Raw genomic sequence first — 24,299 nt, 5'->3', positions numbered from 1 at the left:
ATATAGGAAAGCAGGAGACACCCCCTGACCCTCTCCAACACTTGAATAAAGTGTATTCTGTTAGTGTATAATAAGCATGCACACATCTATTTTGGCCCACAGAATCAGAGATGTGTGACACATGCTGAGAAACTGCAGTTAGCATTGAAAGGAAAGTTCATTTACAGCAAGCAGACAACAATCTGCCCTTTGTCAACCCCCTTCCGCATCACCCAAGGATACTGAATTTGCGGCTTCCACAAACTTTAACAGAGGCATCTTGCAGACAGATTCTCCACCACCCCAGTCTTTCTGCCAAAATGAAAGATGCTGATTTTTGTGCAGTGTGCTATACAGCGTCACTCTTCCCTAGACAGCGCACATTTCCATGTTTGGACCTTGATCAACGTAAACTGAGAACTTCAGTTCACTGGTTGCTGGCAATGCATTCTAAAGACGGTGTTTTCAAAGTTCAACTCCTGAACTGGCTTTATATCTATCAACTACGACTTGTGCTCAGCCCATTCAGCCCTCTGGACACTTTCCAAACATGTCCCATCCTGTTGATCAGCAAGAACTAGAACAGGGGCAGCCAAAGCTGTTAAGGCTGCAAGCTCCCATCATATCTGACCATTGCTGGTTGTGGCTGATGGGTGCAAGAGTCCAAAAACACCCAGAGGGCTCACATTGGCTAGTCCTGAACTAAGGAATACAGCACAATTTTCACAGAAGAACAGGATGGAAAGCTGCTCTGCTCTGGGTGTTGCTTCTTCCTTATGATGATCACCACTGCTGTCCCTAACCAGAGGAGGAACAACTGCTGGGAAGTGCGCACCTGCATCAGCACAACCAGGCACCTTCATCTGCCCCAGCTGCAAACATGTCTCCCCTGTATTGTCTCTACAGCCACAGCAGCAGCTGTAACTCCCCAACAGTTTAACTTCACCCCCGAAGGCACATTCTTCCATTGTCTCCCAAGACAGACAGATGCCAACCAACCCTACCAGCACAAGTTATTAGGCCAGAAGGATCATTGGCATGAATCCCAACTATGCTTAATGTATCCCATGCTTCCTGCCTGTCCATTCCGCCCCACCCTTTCAAGCACTGCAAGGAGACACGTGGAAAGGAACATCTTGAAATGAACCCAGGACAGCAGAGTGCTCATATAATAATGCAGGGGTCAGCAACCTTTTTCAGCCGTGGGCCGGTCCACCGTCCCTCGGACCATGTGGTGGGCCGGACTATATTTTGAAGGGAGAAAAAGAACAAATTCCTATGCCCCACAAATAACCCAGAGATGCGTTTTAAAGAGAAGCACACATTCTATTCATGTAAAAACACCAGGCAGGCCCCACAAATAACCCAGAGATGCATTTTAAATAAAAAGACACATTCTACTCATGTAAAAACACGCTGATTCCCAGACCATCCGCGGGCCAGATTTAGAAGGCGACTAGGCCGTATCTGGCCCCCGGGCCTTAGTTTGCCTACCCCTGTAATAATGTATCTATATTTTAAAGAAAACAACAGCCAGGTTCTTACATAACTTGTTGAAGTGGCCATGTTTGCACGAAATTGTAAGCCAAAGTTTCCAGTCTATTGCAGCTTATTGTGAACAAGCAGTGGGTTAGTGCAGATTGCCCAATCGTTCCTGCTTTGCTCCCCACCCTGGAGAAGAAGGAGACTGCATCTAAGCCATGGATCGTGGTGTATTATTCCCTAACAAGTCCCAATCAGCAAATCAACCATGAACCGTGGGTTAAGGTTGGCTCATTAACATTGCTTGTTAAGAAGCAGCAAATCAGGGTCTGTGAGTTCAGACATAATGATAAGCCAAGTATTCCTGGACTGTTTACAACTCTCATGTCAGAGAAGGAGTGAAGCTGGAACTACTGGGCAGGATGCACCAACGCATGGCTTGTTCACAATAAACCACGAAAAGTCAGAAAGTTTGGCTTGTCAATACGTGCCAAGGCAGCCACTGTGGCCCAGCTGAAATGTAATTACAAACAAGAGTTTGATGCTTATTTATTTTCTCCTTTGTCCTCACAATGCCAGTACTTTAAAGAGGCAGGGTCTTTTTTGGCTAGTCAAATGCCCACCTCTAGGTTTCATAATCACAAAAGGAGTGCACCTCAAAAGACAAAGTATGAAAACAGCCCAAAATCATGCCAGAGACATTATCCTCGTCTAAATCTATTCTTTTATTTGCATTGCCGATGGGCTGCCGTATGACAAGAAGTTCCCTGAGCAGCCTAAGATTTGCCAACACAGCACATAAATGTACTCGAGACACAATACTCTGCATGTCATCTAACACATGAGTTCATTTATAAGCTGAATTTCAGGGATACCCAGAGAAGGGAGCCCATTTTCCACAGTCCATCCGTCTAGGGAGCCATGCCCTCCCCCACCCACCCCACACTTGCTGCTCCTCTTCATCTAGGACAGGCATCTGCCTCGAAACCGGATCTTTGTTTCCATGCAGGCCCCTGCTGCTCCAGGCCCTGTTTGATGTCAGGATCCTCTGTCCTTAACATAATCAACATCTCCCAGCAACCGCCAGGCTAAGGGATTATGGGAGAAATAATCCACCAGCAGGAACAGCAGCAGAAGCCGAAGTTGGGAGACAAAAGCTCCCGTTTTCATGCAAATGTTGGCCTGAACCAATGAGCCTGGGACTCCAGGGAGGTCCCGAATTTGACCTCACAGCTGGGCCACTCTCAGAGACAACAGCCTAAGAAAGTTGCAGATTGTACCACTCAGGCCTAGCACCTGGGAAACCCATTATGCAAGGCAGGAGAGCACAGTAAGAAGATCACTTCAAGGGAGATGAGGCTCTTGGGAGCTTTTCTTTCTTTCTGCAGGGTGGGTGGGGGTGTCACAAATATTTCAGTGAACAAAGTATCACAAAATGGGATTTATAGTTTTGAAACTGCTGAGGAATTAAACTATTCCATCATGAGGCCTAGAAACTTTATTTGATTTTTAAAGTAAATAGCTTAATAGAATCTGTAAGGTTCAAACGTTAGGCAAGTTTATACAGTATTAAAATAGCTCCTCCTAAAAAAAAAACCAACATACATTCTGCTACTATCCCCTCTACATTTAGAAGAGCAAAGGAAAACTGCCTTAAGAAAGGCTGGAAAAATTCTAAAACCCTCACACTTATAAATCCGATACTGTTTCGTTAGAGGTTGGTCCTAATGTCTGACAATTTTTAATGCTTGTCAAACCCAGATCACTAGGACCAATCAATCAGAGGTATTATTTTAAAATGACTGTGTTTAAAATTTTTATTTCTTCTACCAGAAAATCCTTAGATATGTCAACATTGAAATAATCCAGTCTAGGGAAATCCCAACCTCTTTATTGCCAAGGGATGCAAAGCAGCACCTAGAAAGTTGCACCATTTTACCTGCATGTATTAGAGTTTATATGGGATGCGGGTGGCGCTGTGGGTAAAACCTCAGCGCCTAGGAGTTGCCGATCGTATGGTCGCCGGTTCGAATCCCCGCAGCGGGGTGGGCTCCCGTCGTTCAGTCCCAGCTCCTGCCCACCTAGCATTCGAAAGCACTCTTAAGTGCAAGTAGATAAATAGGTACCGCTTTCTAGCAGGAAGGTAAACGGCGTTTCCGTGTGCTGTGCTGGTGCTGGCTTGCCAGAGCAGCTTCGTCACGCTGGCCACGTGACCTGGAAGTGTCTCCGGACAGCGCTGGCCCCCGACCTCTTAAGTGAGATGGGCACACAACCCTAGAGTCGGACACGACTGGCCTGTACGGGCAGGGGTACCTTTACCTTTATTAGAGTTTATAGCACCTGGAAAGTTGTGTGTATAGTAAATAGAACAGGCGAAATAATGTTCAAATCCTGGAACAGACATGTTGCTGGACATCCTTCAGTAATAAATAATAATAATAATAATAATAATAATAATAATAATTCATTTGTACCCTGCCCATCTGGCTGGGTTTCCCCAGCCACTCTGGGCAGCTTCCATAGAAACCAAAAATACACTAAAATATCACACATTAAAAACTTCCCTGAACAGGGCTGCCTTAAGATGTCTTCTGAATGTCAGGTAGTTGTTTATCGCTTTGACATCTGATGGGAGGGCGTTCCACAGGGTGGGCGCCACTACCGAGAAGGCCCTCTGTCTGGTTCCCTGTAGCTTTGCTTCTCGCAATGAGGGAACCGCCAGAAGGCCCTCGGCGCTGGACCTCAGTGTCTGGGCTGAACGATGGGCATGGAGATGCTGTTTCAGGTATACTGGGCCGAGGCCGTTTAGGGCTTTAAAGGTCAACACCAGCACTTTGAATTGTGCTCGGAAACGTACGTTATCTCCTCGGTTTAATTTTTGTCTGAAAATCTGAAGTAATGGCAGGAAAGCATATAAAAATTTCCTAATTAAAAGATACTAAGCATTATTATTTGAGACTTCCACTTTTGATCTATTTTCAAAAGGTTAATTCATGATGCCTATTAAGTCTAGATTTGAGAAAGCCTGGCTGCGGCTGATGGAGTCCAAGAACTCTTGAGGGCACCAGTTTGGGAAAGGCTGTTCCACAGGTTATGACTCCCAAGCCAGAAATGCATTGGGATACACTATAGTGGATTTCAGAGTAGAAACATTGCTAATTTGTATTTATTTGCTTGTTGCAGATTTATATGCAAGGATATGCTTTGTGAGTTCAACATCCTCAGGTTTGTGAACAGGGAAGGCACAGTCAGCTGAAGTTCTTTTCTGGACCGTTCACATGGTCAAATGGGAACAGACAGTACCTTCCACACACCTCCACCAGGGCTTCCCTTGCACTGGATGTCAAGAATTTGTGAGCGTGACCCCATCAGAACAGCCACATTTCTTTTCAGAGGATTCAGAAGATTTTGTTTATGCTTGGTGTCTAATAAGCATTCGAAACTCCCATTGTTCTAGGCATGTTTTGCGACAAGGAATTTCATTAGCGCAAGCAGTTTCTGAGCTCTGGGCCTAAGATTTCAGATTAAAACTGCAGAGTGGAAGGAAAGGAGGGCCTTTTTCTGCCTCCCCACTTCCAGCCACTCACTGAAGACTGGAGAAAAGACCCTCTTAAGAATATTGGAGGGGGGGGCAGGCAGAGGAAACATGGCTTTGTTGTTGTTTTTTGCAGTCTTCAGATGAGGACTAGACCATGTGAAAAATGAATATAAGATTTCAGCTGCAGTTCATTCATTTTTCAGCTTTGTATTCTTGTTATTTTAAAAGTGTGCCTAGGTTTAAGGTGCCGTTTAGCTCCTAGCTTTCATATCTCAGTTTCTAACACTGTCTCTCTCCAGTCAAACATATAGGGTCCCTGATAATTTGTTGCTGTTTCCTGTAGAGCACTGAGTGATTTGGTTATCTTGAGCCAAATACTCACTTTGGTACAGTGGTACCTCTACTTATGGACATGATCCGTTCCAGGGTCCCATTCGGACCCCAAAAAGTCCGTAAGTAGAGCGCCACTTCTGCGCATGATGCAATAGAGAGCTCCTGCGCATGCGCGAAGCTGCGAACCCGGAAGTAAACACTCATTCCACACTCATGCCACATTCATAACTTGAAATGAAGCAAACACAACTTGCAGTATGACTGTACTTCACATTGCTGTGCTTTCCTCCCCCCCTACCTCTACTGTATAAAGAAAAAACTCAACAGGAACATATTTGACAGGTTCGACAGTGGAAAGGACCCCTTTGGGAGGTTGTGGACTCTTCTTCCTTGGAGGTTGGATAGCCATCTGTCATGGGTGCTTAAGTTGAGATTCCTGCATTGTGTGGGGTAGGGCAAGAGGACCCTTGTGGTCATTTCCAATTCTATGATATGAAGCTGCCTCATACGGAGTCAGGCCATTGGCCCATCTAGCTCAGTATTGTCTACACTGACTGGCAGGAGTTCTCTTGCGTTTCAGGCAGGGAGTCTCTCCCATCCTTACCTACAGATTTCAGGAGTTGAACCTGCAGCCAACACCTGCATGCAACAAAGGTGCTCTACCACTAAAGTCAAGAAGACCCGTCTCCTACACAGGATCTTTGGCAACACAGTATGATGTAGTTATCTGACACAAGGAGATGTTGTATGCAGGCAGATGCTGTAGAACACAGAGAACAGCACACTGCGGGACAGAGATTCCACCTACCAAAGCACGAACATTACCACGACTGGACCAGTCTGCCGGAGGGCATCCCACCCCTTTAAGTGCAGATCCACTCTCCCCAGCATGAGGGCAGGCCATGTGATAGCTGCACACATGACAAGCTAATGAGTTATGATCACTAGGAGCACTGGATAGATGTGGAGTGACAGGCCACCCAGAAGAGCAGCCTAGTGCACACTGATCAGGGGCAGCATTCAGTCGGGCCACGGCTGGGTCAACCCAGCAGGGTTCCTCTCCACATGTGCGCGCGCACATTCCACATAAAGCCATGGAGAGGAGGAACCATCTTCACCCTCTCGTTGAACCTGGGGAGTAAGGATTTAATCCCATATGATGACCTGGGCTGGCACCGGAGAACCAAAAGCTGCCGGGTGATGTGCCAGGTTTTTTTTTCCAGGAAAGCTGTACAATTAACACGGAGACCCTTCAGAAAAGAAGAGAAGGGGGAATGAACAGGCACAAACAGAAGAAGACATGGCCTTCTGAGCACTACTGAACCCTGAAAGTACCTGACACATCATAACTATGTAGCGTAAGCAGATCCCAAGGCGCATGTGTGCACATATGCACACACAGTCCCCAACTCCCCCAGTCCTCTGAAATGCCAGTATGCTGACACCAGTTCCAGGCAGCCAGCAACTGGCCACACTCCTGTACTCCCAAGCCCAAGGCCTCGCCACCTAGGCTAGCCCAGTCATAGTGGCAAACTGGATATGCAGGCACCACAATTCCAGCGGCATCTGCCTCAGCTATGTGAATACTTGAGGGCAGAGAGAAATGTGCTGTGTTGCACTTTTGGAGGGAAGAGGAGCACAAAGCAAGCTCAGCGACTCATGGGATGGGCAGGGCTCCCAACATACCAAGGGGCACGGCCTGATTGCTAACTGATCTCTGGAACACAGGCCCAGTTGTCAAGGGGAAGAAAGGAGTTACTTTGGAAATTAAAATGAGAAATCAGAATTCTAATCAACTCTTGATCATTGCGTATGGTGGCATTGTGCTGCTCAGCATACAGTTAAGGGTGTTTGGAGGGGGTTAGAGAGGGGATTTTAATTTGCTGACTGCGGCAAAGCCTAGGGGCAGTGCTGCCCACCACTATACAAGTTTAAACAGCAGGAAGTCAAAAAATGGATTGGCAGATAAACAATCTAAATATAGGGCCAGCTGCAGAGAGCCTTAATCCCAACTAGTTGCAACATGTTAACCAAAATAGTTCACTTTTACAGAGCATTTTAGAGAGTTTAAAATGTATCACATACATTGGTTCAGTAATGATGCTTCACAAGGTAAGATCAGCCTTATCATACCCATTTTGCAGAGAAGGGACTGAGGCTGAGAGAGTTCTGGTTTGTTAAGACCGCTGAGTTTGCTGCAAAGGAAACATTTTCTTGAGGACTTCCTAGTTCATAGTTTATACACTTCAATACACCTGCGTTGTAAATAAGCCAACAAAAGTTTGTTTTTCAAGAGTTTGTTTTTCTAGCCTGCATTCCTATGCTTGCCATAGATGTGAAGATGTCCTATTCGGCAATCCCACCCATGGAAATGTAGGCTTCTCTACCCTCCTAACAAGCTAGCCACAAGGAAGGAAGGAAGGAAGGAAGGAAGGAAGGAAGGAAGGAAGGAAGAAAGAAAGAAAGAAAGAAAGAAAGAAAGAAAGAAAGAAAGAAAGAAAGAAAGAAAGAAAAGCCTTCTACCAAGTGGACTGGAAGTAGGAGTATTGACTGCTCCTCTGGCACCCCTCTGCATTTCCATGCTGATTGCAGAGAAAGGGGTTTTTCTTCTCCTACAGCTAGCACAGAAACCAAGTGGGCTGTTGGGAGAAGGAGCCGCCTCCCCCAGCCCTGTCAATCCCCAACATGGAACTCCTGCTTGCCTGTAGCTATCAGTGAAATAGAACTCTGCCATTGCGCATCCTTGGGCAAGCCCTAGCCAGGCATGTCCAAAGTCCATTTTGGGGGCCTAATCCAGCCCCCTGGTCGGTTTAATCCAGCCCCTGTGGTAGTTTATTTTCTGGGTAAAATCCTAAAAAAAACCTCAACAACAATTTTGGTTGGCCCTCACGGCCCTTCACTTCATCAAATCTGGCCCTCTTTGAAAAAAGTTTGTGGACACCACTGCTAGGCATTCATATCCTGCAAAATTGAGATCTCTACATGTGAGCAAAGCAACTGGCTACAGTTAGCAATTAACCTTCCACAAGGGGCATATCTAGAGGTTCAAGAGCCCTTGGCGCTGTGCTGGGCTTTTCATGAGATAAATCTGCAGAGGTATATAGACAATGTACAAAGGGGGCCCATCTATCCCTACCCTAGCTGGATCGAAGAGTCATTGACTGTAACTGTTTCTTCATTTGTTTCTCTGTCTAAAGGTCTACTACCTCACTTTTCACAGTTGTCTCAAAGCAACTCACAAAGAAGAAATTAAACATACAATGTACAAAAGGCATAGATTAAACATAAGAAAACAAGAACATTAAACATAAGAAAACAAGAACATTAAAGCAGCCTCCTGAAATAAAAAAATTGTTCTGACCCAACATCTGAAACTTTGCAGTGTCAGTCCTCGTCTGGTTCCTACTGGACGAAGCTCCATAGAACTGGGCTCACTATGCTGAGGGCGCAACCCCTTGTTAATGTGGGTCAGGCTTCTGGACCATGGGGAACCACTAGTAGCTTTCCATGTTGGAAATCTATGCTTATCCTCCACTGGGAGACCAAAAAAAGAAGCCCCTTTCCGCCACCATTTCTCCCAAACCACTCTCAGCACTCAGAGGCTTCTTTTCCCACAATGCAGCAGTGAAGGACAGCACCTGTGGCCCTCTATATATAGTTGTACTTCAACTCCCATCAGCCATAGCCTGCACTGTCAACAATCGGGGGTGATGGGAGTTGCAACCCAACAATGACCACAGCCCCCATTACCAATGCTTTGGAATAAAATGTGCTACTTTGTGCACGGCATCTGAATAAGTCTAGGAAAGCCATCAAGGGAGAGGAGAAGCCTGCTGCCTCCACTTCTTAGCATTCGGTCTTAAGCTGTGTGCCTGTGTAACAATGCTGCCCAGCGAACAAGACACTGCGGGGAGGGGAGGGGAGGGGAGGGGAGGTCGGTCAGGGCTGTACCCTCCCTTCCCCCATCTATTTCACTTCAAAGCAAGGAGCAGAGGCATCTGCTGAAGCTATCAAGCCTGTCCAGCCTAAAGCTGAGGAACAAAGAACATGATCAGAGAGCAATCAGACTCTTACCCTTCCACTCTTACCCTCCCTCCTCTCAACTCTGCCAGCAGAATGTACCCAAGAAAAAGCTGCTCCCCTCCCCCCTTGCCTTTGCATGCACGGATGCACCCATCACCAAAGATTCCCTAAATCCCAGCCCTGGCAGTCTGAACACTAGAGAGGCTTCCTGGCCCTTCAATACTTTTCTCTCCTATCCTTCGTTCACGGGCATCTGGCCTGGAACTGAAAGCTGCAAATGGCAGTGCTTTGCCCAGACTTTTCCAAGCCCTGCAGGACCAAACTGCCAGCAGCAGAGAGTTTTAAAAGTTTCAGGGCTTTCAGGTTCTTGTTTATAGAGAATGGTGATTCACAAGCTTGCAAAGGACAGCAAGCTGCCCCTAACAGGAGAGTCCCTACCGCAAACAGGCTCAGGCTGGATCTTAAAAAGCACCATATACACAGAGGCAAGAATCCAAACACAATGAGTTGTGATGAATGGTTCCTGTTGTCTGTCCTCTTCACAAACACAAAGAGGCCACCTCATTTCTCCAGGAAATGTAATTAACACACACAGTCGCCTCTTGGGAGTCCCCAGCTCACTCACATGTACCCCCAATGACAGAAAAAGAGAGAACAGAATAAGAGAATTCATAGAGCTGGAGTGAGATGGCTTAGAGCAGCCTTCGTCAACGTGGTGCCCTCCAGATATTGCTGGACTATTGCTGAGCGGGTCAGACCAGGACTGTGGAAACCCAGGTCCAACTCCCCATCCAACTACTGTACAAATCTTATAGGGCAATTCTGGACCCGTCTCTCAGCCTAGCCTGCAGGGTTGTTGTGAGGATAAAACTGGAGGACAATATATTCATTCCTGAATTCCTTGAAGGCAGGATATAAATGCACCTTATTATCACATTCCTGTCCTAGAGAGGATCTTTTATAGTTAATGCTTCTGATATTAGCCCACAGCACCCACTGTTATTCCACATGCAAACAAAAATCTCCAGGGCTTATCACAGTCAGTCACCACAGCTAAATGCAGAAAGAGGAGCTGACAGAAACACACGTACAACAGGGAAAGCCAGCATTGTTTGGTCTGCCCAGTGCAACGCACATGCTTCCAGCATAATATGCAACTGTGTGCATATAAACACATTCAAAGAGACTTTTTAGCTGTTGCACATGCTCCTACAGTATCAACATTGGACAGTTTCCTCATTGGCCTCCCCACACCTGTGCTGAAAATAGAAACCTACACTCATCCACTCTACAATTTCCACACACCATGCACACCCACCTCCAGCATTGAGAGACTAACACTCTGTCCCAGACCCCACAGCTGACCACTGAACTCCAGCTCCCATCAGCCCCAGTCACCATGGCCAATGGCAGGGAATGATGGGAGTTGTGGTCCTACTACATCTGGAGAGCCACAGGTTTACTCCCCCTGCTCTGCACAGTATCATCCAAGGGCTTTGCACTGGCTATCCTGGCTGCTGGGGTCACTCTGGTGTTCCTTTGGGGCATCCACAGCCCTCTCCCTGGGGGCAGCTGGAGGACTAGCACAATTGCTCAGAGCAAGCACCTGCAATGGACTCTCAACAGGCATAAACCCCAAGCCAACCCATCCAGGCAGGGGAGGGTTAGGTTCTGGCACACAGCCTGGCCTCCATCAACCCAGGTTCCTGGCGCAGATTCAGAGCACCGGGGATGTGGAGGAGGAGGAGGCCACGGCTAAACTTTCCCCATGAATGTAAGGAGGGAGAAGGAGAAGCCCACTAGGCCAGACCAACAAGCTCATTGGCTGGCAAGAGGCTGCCCCGTGACGAAGAGGGAGAAAGGGGCACCTTCACGCGCGCCACAAGCCCGGCAGCGCCGACTCCCGCTTCTCCGTTGCCCTTTCATGGAGAAAGTAACGCGAAGGAACAACATTACGCGCTCAGAAACCGACTCGCCGCCGGGACAAGAGGCAGCGGCGCCTCTCCTTTCCCAGCGCGGGAGACGCAAGTCGACGGATGGCGAAGGGAGAATGTGATTCCAGCAGGCAGATGGAGGGGGAAGCGGGGGGCGCATAAACAGCAACATCGCCGGCCTGCTTCCGACTCCACGCAACAACAAAGATCGCCGCGGCGGGACCACCCAGCCAACTCAGCCCCCTTCAGGAAGGGAGGTGGACGGGGGAAGCAGAGGAGCGACCCGTCGCTGGAGAAAGGCGTCCCGAAAGAGGCTCCCAAGCAAGCCCCCTCGGTCGCCAACTGTAACTCAGCGCCCAAGACTCTTAGCGCACAAATCGGCTGGTCTTTTTTTTGGCGGAGGGGGGGGGAGCTCTCCCCTTCTGATCTTCCTGGGCCCCGAAGCGAATTCCCGCCCGTCTCCCCCCACCCACCGGAAAGTGGACCGCGACCTCCCGCTGCCCGCCTTGCCCCGCACCTGGCCTGGCCGCCTCCATGGTGCCGGTCCGCCGCTGGGCCGCTACGGGGCACAGTTCCCCCGGCCGGCTCGCAGCGCCGCCGCGTCTCGACAAGTTTGAACAGGCTCCTCCCCTCGGCTAACCGGGACTCTCGTGTCTCGGATCCGCCCCCTACCCTCCTTCTCCGCCCAGCCCCACTTTCCTCCTCCCTTTCCCCCACCCCCACCGACTCGGCCGGGCCTGAGACACACGCGCAAAACGACGGGCGGGCGCACCAGCTCCGCCGGAGGGCCTCGCCCCCCAGAGGCCCATCTCAGAGTCGTGCGCCGCGCGACTGACTTTTTTGCATCCGCACATCGCCAACCGCAAGCGATGTGGAGTAGGAGCGCGCGCACACACAACTGCAATTGCTGTGTAACTTTAGCGCCTGCTGATGTGCTCTACTTTTGAATTATGGCGCTGGAGGAGACTCTTGAGAGTCCCATGGATTGCAATAAGATCAAAACTATACATTCTTAAGGGAATCAGCCCTGAGTGCTCACTGGAAGGACAGATCCTGAAGCTGAGGCTCCAATACTTTGGCCACCTCATGAGAAGAGAAGACTCCCTGGAAAAGACCCTGATGGAGGGAAAGATGGAGGGCACAAGGAGAAAGGGACGACAGAGGACAAGATGGTTGGACAGTGTTCTTGAAGCTACCAGCATGAATTTGACCAAACTGCGGAAGACAGGAGTGCCTAGCGTGCTCTGGTCCATGGGGTCACGAAGAGCCGGAAACGACTAAACAATGTGCTCACCGCTGTACATGACAATGTACCTCCGAGGCTCTAAACACCCTCCATTTGACTGCAAAGCACGGGTCTTTGCCCACTCACCAAACACTCAACATCCCCAAGGGGCACCTGTGGGGGGGGGGAGCCCTCCAGTTAGCATGTGCAGCCCAGTTTGCCCCAATGTTTTCTGGTTGCACACCTTTACCCAACTGTGTAGGTGCAGGTTCAGTAGCTATGGACAGGCTTCAGGCTTATTCCACCCTGACCTAAGCTGAGCAACTGTGGTTGCATAACCGCCTTTTCCCACTTATCTCTGACTTCCCCTTGTTTATTTTTCAAAGGTGACTGGCTACAAAGGTGAGCAAGACTCCTGCATCTTCAATAGTTCTGTGGCTTGCAAGATTTTTGGTCCATGCAGCTTGTCATGCAGGAATTGGGGGTGGGGGTGGGGACTGCATATATCTGCCAGAAACCCATCTTCTATTAAAGGTGCAATGAGGCTTGATCTCCTTTGTAAGTTGGTCATTCTCCGGAAGTTGAGAAAGAATCCCTTGGGAATAGATTGGCTTCACACACACACACCTCACAATTCAACAATCTCTGTGGAAGTTCCACTATGTGCATGGAGCTCCTCCCCCTAGAGGGCTGTCCCCTTCATTTCACTGCAGTGGCACTGGAAGTTTCAAAGGATGTAAAGGCATCTCTCCCAGGAAGGGCAACGTAAGCTCATTGGCATCAGCCTTGCATGAAGAAGGTCCCAGGTTCAATCCCTGGCATCTCCAGGTATGGCTGGGAATGCCCCCCATTTAAAACTCGAGAGCTGCTGCCAGTCAGTGCAGACCACACTGAACCAGATGGGTGATTGGTCTGACTCTGTACAAAGCAAGCTTCCTGTGCTCCTGCAAACTAAGCTCATGTCATCTTGCCTATGCATCCTTTCCCATCCACAACTGCCGGCAGTTTCTTACCCCTAAGCTGCTCCATGACCACTTCTAACCATCCCTGGGCTCCCCTCCCACGGCTGCACTGGGTCTCTCCATGCTGTGAAGATCTGTCCCTGGGTGAAAGTCCAGGGATGTGTGTACCATTCCTGTCCCCAGCCCATGCCAGCCAGCCAGCAGTGCAGGCCAGGAAGTCAGTCTCTCTCTCTCTCACACACACACTGCTGCCTGATCTCGCTTTGTACAGTGAGGAAGCTCATTGCATTGGCTGCAGCAAGCAAGGACCCAGGAATATGGCCGCATGCAAGACTCTGCCTGCTGCTGTGCTGTCGCTTGCAACAGATCTGCCCACTGAGGAGATGGAGCCAAGACGGATGGCAAGCCGAGTACAGGTGCAGGCATGCCTTTCCCCAGATGGTGATATTCCACCCCCAACCCAGATAGCTGTCCTCATCCTCAAGCCTGGCCAAATCCTTTTGAACACATCTCCCATTATTATTTAAGCCAGCCCCCCCCCACCTGTGATCCCCAGAAATTGCTCCCTCCTTCAGCCACTAGAGGGCGCCATTGATTTATATAATCTTTCAGGGATATTGCTCCGATGGCTCACTGCCCCCTGCTCCAATAATGTGCTCGTGCAGGATTTTTAACTTGCATCAAACCTTAGCATTTCAAAACAAATAATAGTTCCTCTAAGTGCCATTCACTTGGGAAGTTCCCAGCTCTAATATTGTACCAGTTTCAACAGATGGCAGCCCTGGGAGTGCAAACCTGCTCCACGTTTGTTTGCCTGCCTGGCCTCAGGGCACATGGGGTGACAAGTCTTCCAATGCTCATTTTAGACATTTTATTTGCCACCATTCAATAAGCATATGGAGGTCATAGCTGTCAACTTTTCCCTTTTCTTGCGAGGAATCCTATTCGGAATAAGAGAATTTCCCTTTAAAAAAGGGAAACGTTGACAGCTATGATGGAGGTATATGCAAACTTTAAAATCAGCTTAGGTCTAAATCGGTTTATAAAATCACTACTTGTTTGTTGTTTACCCTGCCTTGAACCCCCTAAAGGAGAGTTATTCTGCAGGCAGAGGATTGGAGCCCCTCTCTGGACCAAGAACAACAAAACTCTCCACTGACTTACTAATCCGCTCCTGGTGAGTTAGAATAGTCCAGTTGTATCTGACGTTGCACAAGAGGTTGCTTCTTGCAAAATAATAATAAAAGAAATTGAATATATGTGTGTAAAATAAATGGTTATATATATATTTATTAGATAGATGATAGATAGATAGATGATAGATAGATGATAGATAGATAGATAGATAGATAGATAGATGATAGATAGATAGATAGATAGATAGATAGATAGATAGATAGAGATAGATAGATGATAGATAGATAGATAGATAGATAGATAGATAGATAGATAGATAGATAGATACATAGATAGATAGATATAGATAGATAGATAGATAGATATAGATAGATAGATAGATAGATAGATAGATAGATAGATAGATAGATAGATAGATGATAGAGATAGATAGATAGATAGATAGATAGATAGATAGATAGATAGATAGATAGATGATAGATAGATAGATAGATAGATGATAGATAGATAGATGATAGAGATAGATAGATATAGATAGATGATAGATAGATAGATGATAGATAGATAGATAGATAGATAGATAGATAGATGATAGATAGATAGATAGATGATAGATAGATAGATGATAGAGATAGATAGATAGATAGATAGATAGATAGATAGATAGATATAGATGGATAGATAGATAGATAGATAGATAGATAGATAGATAGATAGGACAGGCCCAAGGTAAGCTAAGCGGTGTGACACCTTCCTGAAGCTGTAAAGGACTGAGCAGATCAGAAAAGATTTCACAACAGCAAATTGTCTGAGGGGAGATTCTTCACACTGTATACTGTAAAGCCTAGTTCAAACTCAGCAGTGGTGTGTGAGGAGGACAGACTGGTGGCAGTGCCTTTCCAGTGCTGTGGTGGTGATGCAGGATGAGGTGAGGTGAGGCAGTGCTGAGGCTGCGAACACGGACCTCCCATGACCTCGCTGCTGCTTGGCCCACCTCATTCCTGTTCTGATGGGCCGCTTGTCCCTCCGCTCACACCCCATAGGGGAGTAAACCTACGCCCTGACTGTACCACTTTGGCCTGCTGCCTCAAGTGAAGAGGACACAACTCCTGCACATGGAAAATGTACATGTCAGAGAGAAGGCTAGGCCAAAACCCTTGTCTGTGGCATTTAGCTTTTTATGTGCAGGGATTTTATTTTATTTTGTAATTTGGATGATTCCAGTCTGTCATCTCCCACATGCAGTCTAAAGCAGCACAGCCCAGGCACAGGTTTGCGGTCCTTAAAGTCCTGCCTTTGAAGGGCTGTCTGGTCCAAATCCAGTTTAAGGATGAAGAACCATAAAGGAGGGAGAAGGCCTTTACATTGCCCGTTGATAGTTAGCACTGGGACAGCAGACTGAGCGGGCACATAGGCCACTTCACAGAATCCAGTCCAATCCCCAGCAATGGTCAGGTATTATGTGAGCTGTTGGGTCAGCACAACATCTGGAGGACCCCAGGTTAGCTTATCCTAGGTGCTGAACTTCAGCAGATTCTGAATTAACAGCAATGGAGGGAATGACAGATAAGGAGTGGGAGGAAGGAGTCCTCACAACACAGGGAGAAAAATAAACATGGAGGTACATAGGCAGAGTGGCAGAGCATAGATGGAAGTTCAGGAAGGTGCCTTATACCAAGCCAGATAATTGGTCCATCTTGCTAAGTATTATAGACACTGCCTGGCAGTGTATCTGAAGATCCAGGGATGGAACCTTTTTGCATGCAACATGTGCACTCTACCACTGAGCCAAGGCCCTTCTCCTATGCAGTACCACTGGCAATACAATTCAATGCAGTTATCATCGGCCCTGCTGTCACAATGCGATGCTGCGTGAAAAACAAGCCAGATGCTACACAGAGCTCCATATGCTCCACACTGACTGGCAGGTGCTCTCCAAGGTCTTGGGGTCTTTTCTAGTCCCACCAGGAGATGTCAGGAACCAAACCTCAAGCATCCTTGCATGCTCTATCTCTGAGCAACAGCTCTATCTCTGATTTAGTGGGGACTCTGGTATGCAATCTCAAGGGCTATGGGATAGGATCACTGGAAGATCAAGAGCCCTTTGGCCTTTGTTTGCTTCTGAGCCTCCCTTCCAACAATGCTCTTGCACCACGAGGCATTTGCAGTGAGCCCCTGATGTTGCCACCCCCTCATCTGTTCAAGAATGCCAGGCGGCTTCAGGACTGGCTGGCAGAGTAGATATATCTGTGTCCTGCTTGCCGATCAGAGAAGACAGGCCTGCCCACATCTTCCTTGTCACAAGGCTGCTCCAGGCCTTGGTGTTTATTTGCTCTGTGGATTTCTGCTTCTTCAAACAGAAGTGCATCCCCAACCCCCTGGTGTGACTATGGCAGCCATATGATTCGCCCAGCAGCTGTTCCTGGAAATTCACTGGAGAATCTTGCTATTTGGTAGATATTGGGGGGGGGGTTACGGACACATGGGAGGGGCTTCTCTTAAAGGCCTATGACACCAATAGTGGAGAAATGTTATTTGGTCAGCAGTATTGTCTTTAGAACAAGGACAGATTCAAATCCCTACTTGCCCACAGGACCTTGGGCAGGTTTCAGCCCAACCTATCTCATGCCACTGGTTTTGAGCAATGGTTAATTGTAAAGAACTGAAAGCACCCCAAATATCAGATGGTTACAACTCTTTAAACCTGGTCTTTTCATATATCAGCCAAAAAAGTTGGACATAAAAAAAAATCAAAGTCTCATCCACTTGTGAACTACAGGAAATGTTTCTGATACATTATTTCCCTGTATCAGGAATTTTTTTATGTCTGATTTTTACTGTTTTTTTATATTTGCTGTAAGCTGCCCAGAGTGGCTGGGGAAACCCAGCCAGATGGGCAGGGTATTATTATTATTATTTTCATCTTCTTATAACAGCCTAGCAAGGTACTGTAGGTAGTTTTTAGCACATGCCATTAACATTTTCAGTACATCTGCTCTCCATCTGTACAAAGTTTAAAGTGATTTCAAGGAGACTGTTCTACAACAGGCCAGAAAGCAACCACCTTAGGACACCCACAGGTGGTTTCTTATTTGTCTGTTGGGAACTATGGCACTAAGATATGGCCCGAGTGCATTCAGAGATACGGCTAGTTTTCTGATGATGTCTCTCTGAAATGTTTCAAGTGCTCCTACTACGTTATGAAGGAGAGCTTTTGCTCCCAGACAGCTCAATCCAGTGTAAGTGTCCTCAGAAGTAAGTCCCACTTGGTTCAGTGGGACTTACTGCCTTGGGATGCAGTCGTAAGAGTTACACAACTCAAGGGAAAGTGAGCAATAGACTGCCCTTGATCTGACACTAGAGGGCAGTATGTTAGTTAAACTGAAGTCTGCAGACGGCTACACATTTTTGCCTGTTTCTGACAGATGTTAACAATCTGTAGTCCTGCTTTCAGAGGACTGCCCTGTATGAGTTTTCTTCCTGTCTTCACCAACCTAGTGCCTTTCAGAAGCTTTGGACTGCAGCTCTCATCAATCCCAGCCAGCAAGTCTTTGTAATGTAATCCAGGATGTCCTCTCTCCCTCCCAAATCCTCGCCTCCTTCAGCCGAAGAGAATTCACCAGGCTGGGCAAACACCAGATGGGGAGAACACTCCACCCATAGTTCATCACACTCTCCAGCCCAAAGCCTCACATGACAGGATGGAATCCATCATGTGCCGCCAGTCATGTGCTTACAGAGCACATTAAAGCCTAGTAAATGTTTAACCCCTTCAAAATCTGGCACAGGCAACCTATCCAGCTGCACAGGTTTGGCTGGTGAAACGATGACCAACTTTAACAGCTCACCAGGGGAGGGGGGCAAAATCATAGCAGGAAGCAGAGGAACAACATAGCTCTCAAATATTTCTGCTGTGCCACCCAAACAGAACAGTGTGACAAGAAAAATGTCAGAGCAATCACATGGGGTGAAGACCTCAAGGTGAGTCAACATTCAGACACTTTCAGAACTAGCTTTCAAATTCTCCACCTTTCTGTCAATAGTTTGTACAGAAATGAAATAAATCTTCCAGCTTGGAATAGGATTAAGCTTGGCAAGCGTTGCCAAGGGCTCATCCAGACTTCTGCTTGCCTCACTGCTCCCCCAACCCAGGAGAAAACCCCAATCTTTACCGCTCAATTGGACCAAACGTCAATTGGGTTTTCTGCAGATTGATGTTTGTGCCAATTCAGCGCTAAAGAGCAGGTTTTTCTGGGGAAAGTGGCAGGGGAAATGGAAAACTGCTCAGACCCATGATTTCTAGGCATGGGACAAGTGGAAGTGTGTCCCAAGAGAAAGCTGGTATTTTGATAACTAAATTACTGGAAAGTAGACTATATAACCAGCTGTTTCATACCAAGATTTGCTCAGGTGTTCAAAGAAACGAAAGGGCAGTTTTGAAATCAGTGGTTAAAATCAGGAAAGTTTCGAAATCTTGATATTCCCTTTTCCTTTCTAAACAAAAGTATTCTATTTATTATTAAGTAAGTATTATTACTTACTTATCTACCAGTATTTATATACTGCTTCATCATCAAAACCTTTAGATAGCTCACACAGAATACAAACCAGTGTTTCTCAAACTTTGGCCCCCAGGTGTTGTTGGACTACAACTCCCATCATTCCTAACTAGCAGGACCAGTGGTCAGGGATCATGGGAGATGTAGTTCAAAAAATATCTGGGGAACCAAGGCTTAGAAAGGCTGCTTTAGAATTACAGAAATGCAGAGTTGGAAGGGACCCTGAGCATCATCTAGTCCACCCCCTGCAATGCAGGGATATGCAGCTGTCCCATATGGGGATCGAACCTGCAATGCTGGCCTTAACAGCACCATGCTCTAACCAACTGAGCTATCCAGGCATATTTAGGAAGAGCCATCTATAAGCAGTTACAGTCCTTGCACAGTCGCAAAGGGAAGTGGCCAACCACCGGGGGGGGGCGGGGCAGGCAATTTCACTCAGGCTTAAAAAGATGACATCCTTTGTTAAGAGAAGCTCTGCAAACTTTGGAGCTGAAGCTACAGCCCCTTCATTAAACAAATCTGGGCAAAGCAAATGAACAAAGCCAAGGCTGTTTTCCCAACTGGAAAACACGGGGGAGGCTTGGAATTAAGGAGCCTCTGCAGAGACTTGCTCAGAGCCCATGGGAGGCGAGAGGAGGCTTTGGGGCCAAGAATCTACCATGCACAAGGTGGATTCCCAGGCTGCCTCTCCCTGAGACCCAGGCTGTTCTTATTCACCCTTCCTTCTTTCCAAATCCCTTGCACTACACAATACAGAGAAGGAAAAGGAAAGAAAAGGGGTTACGTGACAGTCCTTCAAGCTGCCATCTGTGGCATGAGGTGGGCTAGTCTCTCTGTCATGGCACCGCCACTTGCTCAGCAGGACCAGAAGGGGGCAAGGCAGGGTGGTGGCAGGTGTGCCACCACTGCCAACGCGGTGCTTCCACTGCCCTCGCCCCACCCTGCCCCGTCAAGTGGCAGTGCTACCCCAGGACAGTGCAGGAGACACCCCCACACACACCTCAGACACCACAATGGAAGACATCCCCTCCAATATCAGGCAAGCCTGTTTTATGCCATGCATTTTCCAGAGCAGAAGGGAACTTAACAGGCCAGGAAGAAGGCCTGCAGGGCAGTGTGGAGTAGTGGTTAGTGCACTGGAATGGCAGGCCAGTTACTGCAGAACAGGGGCGATTGAAAGCTTAATTTGGGTGAGGAAAAAGAAGCCTTTTGTTGTCTATTAGGAAGAACAGAGGAAGCTGATTTAGGACTTCCGGGTTAGCGCCAACATCTAATGGCGGATCCCCTCCGAGCTCCGGAGGGGATCGGCTCAGTAGGGATCGGGTTTTACCGTGCTGGCAACGCGGGGACCCTTATAAACCACAGGCGCGGATGCCTGTGGACGTGGCGACTCGGCGGGCACCATTAGCGCCCCCCCGACCCGCGAAGGAGCCTTTTTAAAGGCTTCGGAACGGGGGACGGGGAGCGGCGCGGTGCTGAGAGTCTTCTGCTTCCCCTGCTGAGTGAAGCTGCATGCCATGGATGGAGAGCGCTGACTTTTTCCTTTAAACATTCGGATTAAAAAGCAACAACCCGTGAGTAATAAGTAAACTGGACTTTTAAATTTGGACTTCAAATTCGGTACGATCAGGGGTGGTGTAAAAAGGAAGTCCGCCCCCCCCCCCGTCTTGTAGATAATCTAAAGCAAGGACCAGATAACTAAAGTTGAGAGAAACATCTTTGGGGGTTTTTTGGAAGAAAAATCATTATTTTCGCGATTGGACAGTACAATTAATTCTGCTGGAGGATAAGAGTCGGTCTAGGCTAAAGTGTAACCCCCCGAGACCCGGGAGCGATCCGGAAAGAGATTGTTAAAAGATCCAGAAGGCTTTGACAGCTGTCAAATTAGCTGTCAAAGTTGGGGAACAAAAGGAAACATTGTTTTTGGTATTCTGCTGGCTAGACTTTCTTTAATTTGGGACTGGCAGAATTCGAGACCTGGGAGAAGAGAGGGTTGAAGAAGATTGGAGGAAATTTAAGACTTATTTACAAAAATATTGCGATTTGGTGGAAAGTTAAGTAGGATGTTTGATCATAAATAATTGGCCATCACAAAATCGGATTGGAATGGGATGTAAAGCGAGACTAAGAGAAACAAATTTTCAGAGGACTATATTTAAATAAGCGGTTATAAAATTTGCAAACTAGATGATAAATTGCTTGGAAAAAATTTATGATGATGAAAATGGCAGTGGGAGATGCGAGGAAGTCCAAAGAAGTTATGAAACTCTGTTGAGATAAAAGTAAGGTTGTTTATTGTCTTTGTACTCTATTCTGTAAAAAACCCTAATAAAAATTTTATTAAAAAAAAATAGACTTTCTTTAATTTGGATACAAGAAAATTGGATACAAATTGTCGGGAAAATAGGAAAATAAGTTACATTGGACTCTTGGACTGATACTGGAAAGATACTAAGTAAACAGAATCCCTCTAGAGGGAACTTTGAGATATTGCAAGAAATGGCTCTAAGTGGAAAAATACTCACTGAGCTGAATAGGACTTTTTATCTCCTGGGAAAGCTCCAGGACCAAAGTGATATTTTGACTACAAAGATAACAGCATTGAATGAAACAGTAGAAAATCTTATGGGAACAGGAAGAGATTTGACACAAGTTACTGCTACCGAACCAAAAGCTCTTGAGGTTGGAATAGAATCTGCTGCAGCTGGGGAAATGAAACTTGATAAAACCCAAGAGACATATGAGGACTTTCTGGAAAATGAAGGTGAAGCCACAATGTTGCGGAAGACTAAGTTAGACCAGAGGCCTGGTAGCACAAATTTGATCAAGATGGTGGTTGGAGCTTTTGGGACATATAGATTTAAAAGATTTAAGAAATATAATCTGAGCTCCACCCTTAGATACAGAGGCCTGTCTGGAAGAAAATTGGACATTATTGGGATAGAGCTTCATCAAGAGCGGGTGTTGGAAACAAAGGACTGTCAAGAAAACCAGCAGAGAGAAACTGAGAGAGGCTTAAGAGCCTCAGAAATCTGGGATCCAGGTTGAGAACAGATGGACTGATGGACATTGCTTTGGGGATCAAAGCCGGGAAAGGGTGGGTGGGATTTGAAAATTTAAAGGGTGTTAAAACATAATTTGTTAAGTTCTTTATTATATGTATATCTTTTTTCTTTTTTTTCTTTCACTTTTTTCTTTTTGTAATTTTTATGGAATGTGGAAAAATCGTGGAAGGGAAGGTTGGGTCGACTTTAGGAAAAAGGTTTAAGACTAAGTTAAAATTGGGTCTTTTAAATTAAGTAGATATAAGGTTTTAAAAATAAATTGAGGAACGAAGGGTGGAGAAGGAAAATAATAGCATGATTTAATTAAATTATTAAGATAAGGTTGAGAAATAAGTTAAGAACTTGCTGAGCAGAGAATAATGAAATTATAATACAGAAGGGGGAGGTGTGAGGAGGTCGGGGAAATAAGGTTTAAGAAAAAAAATTATTGACATTATACTTGTTTTTTTTGTTTGTGTGTGTTTGTATGTTTGTGTGTGTTTATATGTATAATTTGAAAATTTAATAAATATTATTTTTAAAAAAACAGAGGAAGCTGATTTATACTGTGACCATTGGTCTCTCTAGCTCAATATTGTCTATTCTGACTGGCAGCAGCTTTCTGGGGTTTCAAGAGGCATGCTCTTAGCCCTATCTGGAGGCTCCAGGGATTGAACCCAATACCTTCTACCTGCCAGGCAGATGCTCTCCCACAGAGCTGCAGCCTTTCCCCCCAAACATCACTGCAAAAAGCCACGTCAGCCTAGCTGCAGAGAAGTGCACAGGAACACTGGAAGCTGCCTTATACTGAGTCAAGCCATGGGTAAGTTTAATTCAGTATTGTCTACACTGATGGGCAGCATTTCACACAAGCCCTACCTGGAGATGCCGGGGATTGAACTTGGGACCTTCTGCATCCAAGGCAGGTCAACTGCCACTGAGATATGGGCCTTGCCCCCATAGGAAATAGAAGCCAGAAACTCTTGCCAGTCTACTGCAAACCAGCCAATGGATTCCAATCTACCTTCAGCGCACAGAGTCCTACCAGTGCACTGTGTCACATGGAGAAGTGTGCACGCAATCATAGTCCTCTGCTTCAACATCAGCAGGTACTCCATGGCACTTGAGTCCCCACCACCACTGGGCTTTCTGAGGCCAGGTATCACCTGCAAGGAAAACTGGCAAAGCACCCTGAGCACCAACCACAGACCACATCTTAAGGCAATGCTCAGTGGGCCTCCCTTTCACGTGCACCAGTTTGGCTTGTTCTGTAGAGGCCTCTGCCTGCAACAGAAAGGCACCCACCTCTCTACTTCATCCATCTAAAACCCACCAAGGTTAACTGGCAATGATGAGTGACACAGGTAGAGAGCAGCACCAAGCGCCCACCCCCACCCCAAGGCAGATCTGGAGCAGAGAAAGGGTCCACTATAAGACTCTCTGCCTCCAAGAAAGTGCATTCCTTTGCTTCGTGTTGTCAGCTGGGGATTTTCTTAAAGAAAACAGAGACAAGGAAGCAAGTCCTCTTGGCAGGCATCACATCACCAGATGGGGCGGGAGGAGGTGGAACATTTTTTATTTGTTTGCACAAATCCGGATCCAAGTTGTTGCAACTTTTGCCAGGCAGACAGAAAGGTTTAGAGTCCTAGACCGCAACATCTCTCAACTTAGCAAGCCCTAAACACCCAATACCAAAGGCTGCTCCTTAGGCCTACTGACATCCAGTGTAATTCTTCTGTTTCTCCCAGAGGGGAAATTCCTCCCCAAAGGGTGAGTCACTTTGCTCTCGTGTATAAACCTAACCCATTGCACTGGCTTGAGATGCAGGAAATTCAGGCACCCATTGAAAGCTCTGTCACACATTTCCTGCAGAGCCATTGAAAAGTCTGTCTGTCTGTCTGTCTCTAATCAAGGGGCCTTTTGGACAAGATGTTTAGAAATATACAGGTTGAGCAGATGGAAAGCAAGCACACATAGGCAGTGCTAACTCCAGAAGAGCAACAACCCAGCACTCCCAAGATTCACAGCAACCTTTACCAACCAGCTTCAAAATATCACCTTTCTCTTTCTCTGGCCCAAT

General features: G+C 46.9%; 1 protein-coding gene across 8 annotated transcripts in view; it reads right to left on the bottom strand.

The window, feature by feature from the left end:
- LZTS2 (leucine zipper tumor suppressor 2) overlaps positions 1–24,299 on the bottom strand; it is a 63,649-nt gene that overhangs the window by 18,261 nt on the left and 21,089 nt on the right. The window contains exon 1 of one of the 8 annotated variants that reach the window (XM_083737961.1): positions 11,807–11,910. The exons of the other annotated variants lie outside the window; for them this stretch is intronic. The gene's annotated coding sequence lies outside the window, so the exon portion shown is untranslated. Of the gene's footprint in view, positions 1–11,806; positions 11,911–24,299 lie in introns of those variants that run through there. 8 annotated transcript variants of the gene reach the window in all.

Source organism: Podarcis gaigeae (genome assembly GCF_964106915.1).
Source record: "Podarcis gaigeae genome assembly, chromosome: 5".
In the NCBI taxonomy this organism is placed as follows: Eukaryota; Metazoa; Chordata; class Lepidosauria; order Squamata; family Lacertidae; genus Podarcis; species Podarcis gaigeae.
The sequence above is the reverse complement of the archived record's forward strand: the minus strand, read 5'-3'. Positions and strand labels throughout refer to the sequence as shown.